The sequence below is a fragment of the Sturnus vulgaris genome, chromosome 11 (genome assembly GCF_052056855.1).
Source record: "Sturnus vulgaris isolate bStuVul1 chromosome 11, bStuVul1.hap1, whole genome shotgun sequence".
Lineage (NCBI taxonomy): Eukaryota > Metazoa > Chordata > Aves > Passeriformes > Sturnidae > Sturnus > Sturnus vulgaris.
Window position 1 is genome coordinate 4,445,347 of NC_142253.1, and position 12,529 is coordinate 4,457,875.

The window sequence follows — 12,529 nt, forward strand, 5'->3', positions numbered from 1 at the left end:
ACATAGAAATAAGTGACAACAACCTCCAGATAGCACCACTTCCCACCCGCATATTTAACTTTAAAGTCAAGGTTGAGTGAAAAAATATTGCTGCCTTGAAAGATAAATATATTACTTATATTAGCTATATCAGGAATATGTGCTAGAGTATAAATATTTAAATTCAGATTTGGAAACCATATATTTTGAAGAAACCTAGGCCAATAAATATTGGATTACAAATTCATATTCACAATTTTATTTTAAAAAAACCCTTATGATTTCTGTTTCAGTAAAATGGGGTGATAATAATGTATCTGTGTTGTACAAATGCTTTATTTGCACTCTACTCTCCAGGCTAACATTTCCTAATGCCTTTTAACTACCAAAAAAAGTGAAAACATTGCCCTAAAATATTTCCATTCAAATTTCCTAGATTGAATCATATGCTTTTAAAGCTCACTCTGTGATCAGGACTGTTCCTGCAGCACTCCAACCCAGCTAGTTGAGAGGTACGAAAGGGAATAGAGTTGTTTTAATAGTGCAGGGCTAGTTTGGAATAGATGAAACAGAAAGGTTGCACAGTCAGCAGCTTCCAAAGCCCATTGCCAACAGAAAGATCCTCTTGAAAAGAGGATCTCTGCAATTTTTTAAAAATAAAGAGGTGGGAGGAAGAGACTATTGTACATAATTAGAGCAGAAAGGGCTTGAAATGTCTTAAAATATAAGACACGTGCCAGCCTGTAAAGAACAAGAGCAAGGAGGCGGCATTTCCTTTGGCCTGCTCTTTCATTCTGACCTACTGTAAAGATTACTGCATTTAGCTCCAGGGCAGCTCTTATGGGTCATTTTTACCTACAAAATTATGCCTCCATAGCCTGGGGTCTCATGTGATCTGATGGTTCCTGCATTAATTACTGGAGAGCAGGGTCTTCCCTTCTTGCTTGGATAAGCAGCTGTTGGTCTCTGGTGGTGCAGGCTTTGCACCAGAGGATTTGTAGCTGTGTCATGGCAGGAGCTGGGAAATTATAAACCAGGAGAGGAAAAAAAAAAAGACTGAAAATTAACATTTATAAAAGCACTAAAAGTTTAAGGTACGCAAAGGAAGGTTTTATAAAGTTTAGGGAGAATACAGACTGCAGTCACATGGATTGCATGGAATGAAATGTTTGAGTGGTGCTAACAGTAAAACAGTGAAGGAAGAAAATTATCTGTTTGTCCCATCCTGCAAATCAACAACTGCAATTGTTCATGCTGGGTGAGGTCCCAGGGGATGAAAGATCATGTCACTGAGCTTAGACTCCTGTCCCCTGGTGCTGGACCCCCATTTCAGCTCAGGAGGGAAAACACCTACAGCCAGGCTGTAGAAATCCCAGAAATGCTGAAATCCTCCCCAGCACAGCCATGGTACAGAGAACAGCACGTCACTCTGGATTTCAGAAGGAGATTGCTGGGTTTAGTTGCTCTTTTTGGGTGGCTGCCCAACAGAATTGATTGCCAGAGAGCAAAGGCTTGGGCTGACTGTGAATCAGGAGCTAATAAAATGTCCCAAAGGATAGGTGAAGGCATGCCAATTGTTTTTGAAAATGTAGGCATTGAAACAAGACATGACTACCTAAAAAAACCCCAAGAAACCAACTTAAGAAAAAAAAAGAGAAAAAAGAAACTAGTTTCTGTCATAACTAGAACATTAAAATATCTGATTTCAAGGGGAAAAAAAAGGTTTTTCTTCTGCAAAATCTGACCAGAAACATACAGTATTTGAGCATCCACAGTGCTGACTCAAATAAGTAAGACTTTTTTTTTTCCTCTGGAAAAACATCTTTTACATTCCCCTCCTTTTCTTTCTAGAACTGACTGTTGTGACAATGCAGTGTAACTCCTGCCCATTACTGGACCAATGACTGTAACAAAGAAAATGCTGTACAGTTAGTGTCTTGATCCAAAGGGAAACTCTCATGACAAAGGAGTTTAAAGAAGCCTTGGGATAAATTCAGTTTCACTAAGTTACATTAGCACTCTTCCCACCCAGTTTACCTCAGCACTGATCACCCACTGCCTTCACATGGAGTGTGGCCATCATGTAAAGTGAATTTTGAGAGAGTTCCTCTCTCTCTCAGGGACACAGCAGGCTGTGTTTCCAAATCCTCCCCTTCTTGGGAAGTTTTAACACTTGTTCATTAATACATGGCTTAAAGGGCAATCTGCTGCCCACTACTGTGTGGCCAGCATTTTTAATAAATAATGCATACTGTGTAATGAGGACAATAAAGGCCAAGGTAAAAAATGTAAAACATTTTAATGGTATGTCTTGACAAAATCTTCCCATCACCTTCTCTAAATACTTTACTAATGATCTTCTAGCTAGGGGAGATTTTTTTTTTATTAGGAAAAAGTTAATCATGTAATAATAAAACGCTGTTAATTGTTGAGGTAGCTAAGTTCAGATGTGTTATTCCAGCTTTTCTCACTGAGTAAATGTGTTTGTATCACATACCAAAAGGTTCAGGAGGGTGTAAGAGTTACATGTCTGGGTTCCTCTGCAGATCTGCACTGTCTGGGACAACTTCAGCCTCTCAGCATCAGGGTGCATTCCAGTTTTCAGCGGTGGAATATGGAATAATGAAGTGAAATAATAGCATTAACCAATACCTAATTAACACACCATCTATTTAATTTCTAGCTCCACCATTAGGTTACTATTAAAGTATATTTAGTCGGCCTGTGTAAAACCACATTATGGCAGCTTCTCAGAGTCAGGCTATTCACAGGCCATTTGCAATGTTCATTTCTCTTCTCTTTAATGTCATAGATTTAACTTCATGAAGGTCTAGTGCAGGTTAGTGCAGAAGATGGACGATTACAGCCTAATAGGTTTTTTTTCTTGGCCCTTCCAGAGGGTGTATTAGAAACTTGCAGAGATTTAGAGCAGAAATGTGTCTGTCTCCTCCTGCCTTCCAAGCTGAGGGGGAGCTGCATTTTTAAGTAAGAGGAACTGGGATTTTGGACAGAGCTGTGTGTTGCTCTGCTGGGCACTAAAGGTTTTCATGGTTTTGCATACTCAGGTAGGTAAACACAGCCAGTACCTGAAAGAAGACTCTACATCCTATGAAATGCACAATGTGTAACATCTGCACATTCACAGTTAAACTATTCCTTTTGCCCCGAGCCTGACTGTGGTCACAGATACTATGGCCAGCAGCTGAGACCCTGGGGAGTCACAGTCCCATGTTCTTGCCTGCCAAGACACCCTGCAGTGATGGTCTATACCCTCAGCTGGTAACTTTAGTAAATCACTCAAAGTACTGCCTAGCCCACAACATAAAGGACAGCCGTGATTTAGTAAGGCTGCAGAGAAGAGCTGTCTGTGTTACCTCAACCTAGAAAAGGATGAGTTTTCAACAGACCTCCTCAGGATATTTTAATTTGTGTAAGTGCATTCAAAGCATGAAAGCAGACGGACAATATGTGAATTATGAACTAATTGGGGGAAGATGGAAATGAGAAGGTAAATTTCATTTACATTATCTCCCTTTTTATGCTTGCTAAGGTCTAAGGTAAAGGCTTGGTCTCTTTCTGGTCCATAAAATATGGATTGCTATTTTCAAACTACATCAACACTGCTAATAGCCATTCCCATTAGTCAGCCGTATAATAGCATTATGATGCTATGAAATATTGACATGATAAAACAGTGTAGCCAGAGGTTACTGACAGTGCACACTCTCATATTGACAAATAAATGCTGATTTTTAATGCACTCCTTTTGCCACCTTTCTACCTGGCTGACAGTGTATAAAAAACATTTTTCCAGATCCTTCACTCACTACTGTTAATAACGCCAGCTGATGGCAGAGGACCACTGAAATTAATGATGCTATTCCAACTGATGTTTTTCAGGGTGGGAAAAGGATTCAGGAGTTTGGTTAAAATGGGGCCAGCACTGCAGATTTTATATCCCAGCCAATGTAGTGAGAAAAAAATCCTGTTTGTGGAGGCAAAATGGGGGTGGAGATTCAAGGAACCAACAAAGGAGTTGCAAACTTGGTGGACAACATCCAGTGTTTGGGAAATGTAAGCACAGAGAAATGATGAAGGGAGGACAAAGTGACAGACCTGGTTGCTCCAGCAGCTCTTTCTTGGACCCAGATGTCTTCTCTGGAAGGCACTGCCCTGTACTCTGTCTTCTTCAGCTACTCTTCAGGTATCTCCTGCAGCTACCTGCAAAGTCATCTTTGTGTTAAACAAATACATTTAAAGACATATCCAGCTATCCCAAGGGAGTCTTCTTTTAGGCATTTTTAAATATCAAAATCAATTATATCATCCATTCCGTGCCTAATTTTATACCCTAAATCATGTCTGCAGTAGTATTTATTTTGTTGGGTTTAGGCAAATTTCATGTAATATTTGATAATACAATATAGATGAGAGGGAGAAACCTAGTTTCCAGAAATAATGATTACTAGTCACATACTAGAATATATTCCAGAAACATTGAGCCTGGAATTATATCTTTGATTTAAAACATATCCTCTGTAACAGAAGCTTTGTACTATTCATTAGTGTTCTCTCCACCTCTTGTTTTTAATTATACCCAGTTTCACTGTGTTGACTCTTCCTTTGTCCATGTCCACAGAAAAATTTCAGATGTGGCCGTCATTATTTTTCAGTCATTTAAGCATTGTCTCCTCATTTACAGCTTTGTGTCCCATCAGAATTTGGAATAAAGACTCTGGCTAGGCAGTGGTGCTTCACGCACTGATGTTTGCAGAGCAAATGGATGTACCCAGGATCTAAGGTCCAGAGGATCTCTCCTGAATATATTTCTGCTTCCTTTATACCTGAGAGGAGCCCAGAACAGTTTTTTGTGTCTCCTGGAGGATGTGTCTGCTGGACTCACTCCCCTCCTCCCAGGACTCCACCCTCTCATTCCTCCAACCCATCTGGTTTAATCATGACTAATTTCCACTGCACATAAATCACCAGCTCCCCCTTGTTTTCCTGGAAGAATCCTTATTCTGTGGTACATACCTCCTTATCTGTTCCTGTAACCAGCTGTCCTTCCTTTGATGGTTTCTTCCAGAACTGCTACACAAATCCCCAGACTATATAAATCCCATCCTGTGGAAATGTGGTGGTTTTGCCACCGGGGTGTCCAGCCCACTCCTGAGATGACAGGACTCGAGGAAGGGTCTGTAACAAGCCCTGGCTTTGATGTTGCCTTCCCACACACTCTGTCGCCTCGTGTCTGAGGCTCTTTGTCCCGCAGGAGGGTACAACAAGGGCAGCCTGAGGAGAGCTTGTCTGGTGGGGCTCATTCCAGGAAGATTCGTGTTTCTGGTCTCCATTATCTGCAGGAGTCAAACAGAGGACATGTCAGAGCAAGCTGCTGGGGAGTGCTGAGCTAGGGAGAGCACAGCTGCCTCTGAACAAACACAGCTCCTGTGTGCCTTTAACAGCTTACACTTCACAGGCAAGCTCTGCCTAAGACAGGAAATTTCCCCAGCAGATGCTGTAGCCCCTACCTGCATCACAGACCACACAGGGGAGAGGAGCAGTGCTGGGGGAAGAACAGAGGGAAGGAAGGAAGGAAGGATGGAAGGATGGGGTCACTGCTCACCTCCTGCCTCCTGGCACTGCTGGGACAGTGAGATCTCCTCCTGCTTCCCAACAACATGTGACACATCCTCTTGTTTAAGATACAAAGAGCAGTTTTTGGGTACAGAGGCACAAGGATGCTCCGAACTGCTGTACAATAAAAACAAGCGTGAATGAGAGAAATAGGAGCAATTACGAGTTTGCAACTGTGACTGTTGCAGTGCCACAGGGCTGATAGAAATCCTGGAGGAAGCTTACATCCCTGCTAATCCCAGCTGCTTTCCCTGGTTTTATTCAGGAGACAGCTCATGAGAACTCAAAACCAGACCTTCCTGTACATTTTAGCACAGGTTGAAACCTTGCTCAGACTAAGACAGAATGCCTGGAATATGCTCTCCTGAGTTAGCACATTCTCTGCTGATCTGGCTCCTCACCTGAGCAGTGCTTAATAGCCATGAAGCAGCAGAGAGCATCCCAAGCTTTGTGCTACACTGCTGAACGGGTGGGTGAAGCGTGAGCAATTAAAAATGCAGTCAGAAATAAATTTTCAGTCGCAATAGATAAGATAAATGATATGCAAAGCAGTTGCTTGTCCTTACAACTTACCTTGGTTTAGAAGCTGATGGCAACCCTCCAAAGAAATAAGTTTAAGCTGAACACTGAACTCAGTTTAATTAGTTTTAAGGTATTGACACCACAGTAAGAACCATCAGACAAAACTTCAGTGCTGGATCAAACACATGGCTTTATCTGTGTCCAATGTGAAGCTTTTGCTGCCTAAACCTGAAAACTTCTTATCACTTAATGGCTTGGCTCAAAAGAAAGCTGATTTGGGATGGTAAGTGGATTGACTGACCAGTTTGTGTTTTAAGACTAATCCACATGTGCTGTACTTCACAGTGCTCCTTGGTGAACTACTCACCTTGTTCTGAAGCTTTCAGTATAAGCTATCTTCTGTGACAAGTGCAGGGAGATGCAGTGAAGAGTTAAAAGTGAATCTCCTGCCTCTTTGAACTGTTTTCTCAGTACTTCATGTACACAGATACACTTTTGATGTGTTAACTAGAAAATCTGACTGAAAAAGAACAAAGCAGCTGTCACTGAAAGGAAGACACTGACGAAGAACCACACAGCCTTTTATTGAAGAACTGTCAAGATTGATCCTACAGCACTCAGTTTGTCTGTAGTATTTATCAAAGACCTAGATCAGATGAAGGAAATTAAAAAAAATAATAAAATTCTATCCACTGGACATTTATAAATGGTATCTGAAAATGCATTACATTTAAAACACCTATGGGCATGTTTTTTTTAACAGTTCAGGGATTGGAATATAAGTACACTGGCATTTTTCACTAGTCTTAGAAAATAATAATTTGCCATTTTTGAGCAAACCTCCTTAACTGCTTGCAAAGTTTTAAGTATCAAACTTAATTAAAAATCATTCCGTGCTAGGAAATGAATGAACTCATAGAAAGTTGAAAATCTCATGAAAAGAGATGCAAAGCAAGCAATGCACTCTTCTAAGTACTGATACTCACATCATAGTTACACTGTGAGAGCTGAAAACAAGATTAAGGGCACAAGAGTGCCAGAACCTCCCCAAACATCTGGGCAGGGGACAGGTGGCCACATGAGCAGAGGGATTCAGGTGTTTGCCCAAGGTCACACAAGGAGGCCTTTGAACAGTCAAACCTGCATCCCTGAGGGTTTTGGTCCAATACTCCACCACAAGGCCAGCTGCTAATTGAACGCCCTTGCTGGCCTAGGGATGGAGCATGTGATGCATTTCTCACAGGACTGTCAATGAATGGCATTGAAAGGGTATTGAAAGCCAAAACCCTCTCTGGATCAATACCACAAGTCCTGATCCTGAGCTCCTGGAGAAGCCAGCACTCCATGGTGGGCAGCACAGCAAAACCTGTGGTTACTGCGTGGAGTCTCTTGGCAAATGCTGACAGTTTAATGGTGTCAGCTCTGGAGTTACCTCCAACACAGAGACAGTAAGACCTCTACTTAAACGTAGCAAAAATACCTTCTTTTCCTTCAAAAAACAGCAGCTGCTACACAAGGTGCTCTGAAGTATTATTCAAATGTTAATTAACACTCAGATTCTACTCATCTACACACACACACTTCAGGAGATCAGGACAGATTAAGGTTTCTGTCAGCCATGGACAGAAATTGCACTAAATGGAAGTTGCACTAAGACATGGAAACCAGCATTAAAATAAAAAGTGGTTTGTGTCATTGCCCTTTGTGAATATGTACCAATAACTCCTGGAGATTCTGGTGTGGAATTCTGTTTCTCTGGCACTGTTTCTCATGGACTACAAGGTGAGTTGCTGGCCTTTCTTTAGCTAAGACTCACCTGAAGAAGTCAGAAGAAATCTGCACCTCGTTGAGTCCAGGTCCCTACACCACCCTCACAGATTTTCACTCATGATGGTTTACACCTCCCAGCTGCCAAGGCTGCCAAAATCCTCACCTCTCTTCCAAAACAATAAACCCACATCCCCGAGCAGAGAGGCCAAGAGAGGCAGAGATATGGGACATCTGAGAGCTGCCCACAGGGGGGTCAGGCACTCTCCTTGCACTGCCCAGACGGATGTTTGCTAATGAGGTAGTCAGGCCTTCATCATTAATTGGTGTGCCTAGGGATGAGCACAGCTCTGGCCTGCCTCTCCCATGAGAAACGGCCCTGGGAGACGTGGCAGTGGGTTAGGCAAGGCAGGGGTTAAGGAGTTGGATTGGGAATAGACGTGTGTCTCAGTTTGACAGTCATACGCTAACTGGGGATGGGTGAACAGATGCTCTCCGAATGCTAATGTCACTCATGGTGTTCTACTTTGGGCAGACTTTCTCCACCAGCACAAGTCATTTGGGAAGCAGCTGAGCTTGGAGGAGCTGGTGGCCATTCTCCTGGGGCACTGAGGCTCTGCCCAGCCAGAGCTCACCCCAGCACTCGTGGCCAGGCTAAAACACTTTGCTCAAACATTGCTTAAGTGCCTTAAGCCAGCATTGCCCCTTTTTGCCAGCCCTTGGCAAGGGGGCTGATTTCTCTAAATCGCCTGGGAATGGGGCCTGAGCCATTCAGATACTCTTGGAGGAATTAAGAAAGTACATTGGACTTGCCATGTGCATTGTAAAAGACATTTACAAGTCCTTAGCCAGCATATCTTCATCGATTTAGACACCAGTTCTGTATTCAGACCAGCTCCTACTCAGACTCCCCTTCTGAAGCACCTTTTGAAGCTGAAGTGTCTGTGCTATCAAAGCCAGTGCACGGTCAAGACCTTGAATAACAGGCTGCTTAGATCCAGGATGTACCACGGGGACCTGTGACATTGGACAGTGATCATTAACACGGCTGGCTTAAACTGCACTGATAGAAAATAGATATTTATATAAACTCTGAGCAGAAGACCCCGAAATTTTAAAATCACATTGGAGCTGTCCATAATAAACAAAATAGCAGAGCTCTTCCCATGTAAGAAACAGGCAGAGACTTGCTCACATATGATGCTGTCAGTGCAGTAACACTGATTTACACCACTGAGAATCTGTCCCAGAGATTTGACTTTTTCTGAAAAACACTTCCCGCTGTGGCAGACATAACGCCATATCAAAGGCATGTGCTGTAATACACAATAAAGATATAGCTTTCATAATTTTCAATTACACTTCCTCTGCAATGATGTTAGTGAATCTCACCCAAAAGTAAATTATTCAGTGCAGATGATATAGAAATGGTTTGATGAGTGTCACTTTTCCATTTAAAGTTTTACCAAGATCTTCTTGGATAAAGGGTCTCTTTTTTTCTTTTTTTTTCACATGACACATTTTATATTTTGTTTCTCTCCCTCACCTTCATTCAGCAGGCTTTTTCAACTTTTTAATATACTTTTCTTACAAAACATTGAGTAGCCATTCAAATCGGTCTATTCAGGAAAAGTGCTCTTTCATTCTGCCAGAAATACTAATATATATGTTTTATTTAGTTTTAAGAATACTATTTTTTGCATTTTGAGAACTTTGAAAGCTGGAGCCAAATATGAAAAGGAAACCTTCTTTCAAGACAGGCTTGGAGAGAGAAGTATTGTGGGCTGCACTGGTAATCCTTTTCTTTCATGTAAATAAATAGTTCATTTACAAGAGCTTTTTAAATGGAAAAAACATAGCCAATACACCAATACATTTAAACTCAATCATATGGTAAAATATATCAAACTGAAAAGCTGAATTCCAGAATGTTTTTATCTTTCCTTTCATGAAGTTAGAGATATATTGAAATCTAATTCAAGAAAAAATTCAATGTCCCTCCAACTTCACAGGGATTTTTCCTACTTGCTGTGCTTCAGAGATGTACAATAATTAATCATTTTACTTTTCAATCTGGTCTTTCTCTTGTCCCAAGCTATTCAGAATTCTGCCCATGTGACATGGCCAGTAAAGGATGTCCAAGTAAACTTTTTATATGATGCAAACTCCTACTTTTATGTCTGGATGACTGATACATTTCGTATTACCTCAGTTATCCTGGTCGAGAAACACCAGGTACCAGTCCTGTAAGGGTTCTGTCAATTATTCCTGATTGGAAATGGATGGGTAACCCTTTAATCCAGCCATGACTACTTTTTTCAAGCATGCAAGCAGGAGAAGGAGCTGGAGGAAGAAAGGGAGGTTTGTACATTATTACAGTGTTTAACCAACAAAGACTCTGTACCATTATATTAAGTCAGCAAAGAAGCCCCATCTCTATCTACTGGTGGAATGGTGGAATTCCACTGATGAACACATAGGTCAAGAGAGACCAATAAGAGCTTTGAACAGGAAAAGCAGCAGCTTGTGTCTGATAAAAAAAGTGGTAAGAACAAAAGAAATGAAAAGGTGATGGAAGCTGGACAAGGGAGATTTAGCTCGTGTTGATGTACAGGAAAGGCTGCATCAGCCATGAGGGGAGGAGAGGTGACTTTCTTCACTGTTTTCCTCCTTCTGCCTTGAGCACTGCCTGCGTTTCCCTGACTCTAAAAAGGGCCTGGATCTATCTGCAGCTCATGACAGGTGACACATACCCATGAAAACCTCCAGGCTGCAGCATCTGTCACTGAACACATCCAAAGCTTAGCAAAGTGTACCTGTTCATCCTGGCATTTATCCTGCACTTGCCTTATTTTTGCACTGCTCAGGGAGAGTCTGGTTCCAACTTCTTGTAAATAGCCCACAAGCAAAGGTCAAAGGCAGACTTTAATCTTGTGCCTTATACTAATGGTGTTTTTATTGATGCTCTAGAAAAGTTTTCTGAAGATTAAGAATTCTCACTAGTTCACAGATACATACAAAATTTTGTCCTCTACAGCAATAATCTGGCAACAGAGACATGTAACACCTTTTGAACAAAATCAGGGAGCTTTTCAGTAGGAAAATCTGCCATTAGCTTCTCTAAGTCCAACTGAAGTTTTGCATATGCAAATGATGCAGAACTTTGCTGTAAGGAACCACAAAATTTGATGAATTTTTCCTCTGTATGGATCAGAACCTGTCTTGAGGGCTAACACACCAATATTACTCAAAAGTAACTTATAGGTGAGTGATAGAATAATTAAACCTGTGCAAAAATCTTTATGGGAAGAGCTAGAAATGAGTTGGATTGTCTACTTTAAAGGGAAGGACATACGAGAAAAGCAGGTAATAGAGGTCAGCTAGGAATTTTGGTCTCCCTGAGTCAAAACATAAAGGGAACATTAAAAATGGGAAATTTAAAACTGATGGTTACTTGTATTTTCCCAATTTCTTCAAGTGCAACAGAAACCCCTTGAAGCCTACAGCCTTGTGAGATTCAAGAAGGGATTGGACATCTGGGCAAACTTCACTATCCAGAGAAGTTTTAGCTCTGCTTAGCAGCCCTCTGGTAAACACAACACATCATCATTTTAGCCATTCATAGATTTTAAACTGCAGACCAGCATGAAAATTGTAAATGGCAGAGCAGTCTCCCTATTGCTAGGTTTTACAATACAAATGTGAGAGGTCCCAGACTTCTGGGGCTCATGGGCCACCATAAAACCACTGATGTCCCTATGGATTGCCACCCTAGCAGTGAATTACTGATAGACTTTTTACTCTTGCCATCCAACACAGATCCATCCATCAGCTACAGATCACATCCCCTTGCCATACAACCAGATTGACAGCCCATGCTGGGAAACCTGGTACAAACTTTGACTACTGTTGGCGTGCTCCTTGTGCAGACTTCGATTCAAATGTGCACAGTACTCGAAGAAACAAGGCCACAGCCCAAAAGACAACGGGACAGCCCTCTCTGCAAGCCGGCTTATCTCCCTAAGCCAGTGATCTATCAGGAGTTCCTCCCTACCACAACCCCTCATCTCTTAAATACGATTTGTAATTCCCATTCTTGATTTCCTTTCAACCTGTTTCTCTAAAACAATCTTCCCCCCAGGCAACGTGAGTCTCCAGCCTTTGTTTGGCTGAAGATGTAAATATTTGGGCACTCACTGATTTGATATATATACATATTTGTTGGAACATTTACCACCTGCTATTCAAAGTTAAATCCATAGATTACAGAAAACAAGTTCTTTATCACTTTTTGTCTAATGTAAAATTAAAGACAGCTGAAAGCCTACAAGCTTTCTCTTGCTTGTGAATCACTTGTAGCATAATTACCCCTCCAAGGCTTGAATAGCAGCGAAGAGCCAGATCTCTGCAAAGGCCCATCACCCCAGCCTTCAAGAGCAAGAGTTTCAGGAGTTCCTCTGCTCCTGAGGACATTAAATAAGAGGTCATTAAAGCAGAGGTCACAGACTAATGAAAACTCCTCGGCTGTACTCTGTGTGAGCTCTCATCTGCCAGTGCTAAAAGCTCCCTTGTTTCCTGAAGCAGGGAGACCCAGGATCTCCATAAAGCACCATGTGCCTCCTTCTGA

At 41.7% G+C, this 12,529-nt stretch overlaps 1 long non-coding RNA gene across 1 annotated transcript in view; it reads right to left on the reverse strand.

Moving 5' to 3' along the window:
- Positions 1 to 5,948, reverse strand: part of LOC148222468 (uncharacterized) — a 44,277-nt gene extending 38,329 nt beyond the window's left edge. The window contains exons 1-4 of the long non-coding RNA XR_015805984.1: positions 5,603 to 5,948; positions 5,014 to 5,333; positions 2,477 to 4,200; positions 835 to 997 (exon numbers count right to left, since the gene is read on the reverse strand). This is a non-coding gene — a long non-coding RNA (uncharacterized LOC148222468). The remainder of the gene's footprint in view (positions 1 to 834; positions 998 to 2,476; positions 4,201 to 5,013; positions 5,334 to 5,602) is intronic.
- Between the last annotated feature and the right edge of the window lie 6,581 nt (positions 5,949 to 12,529).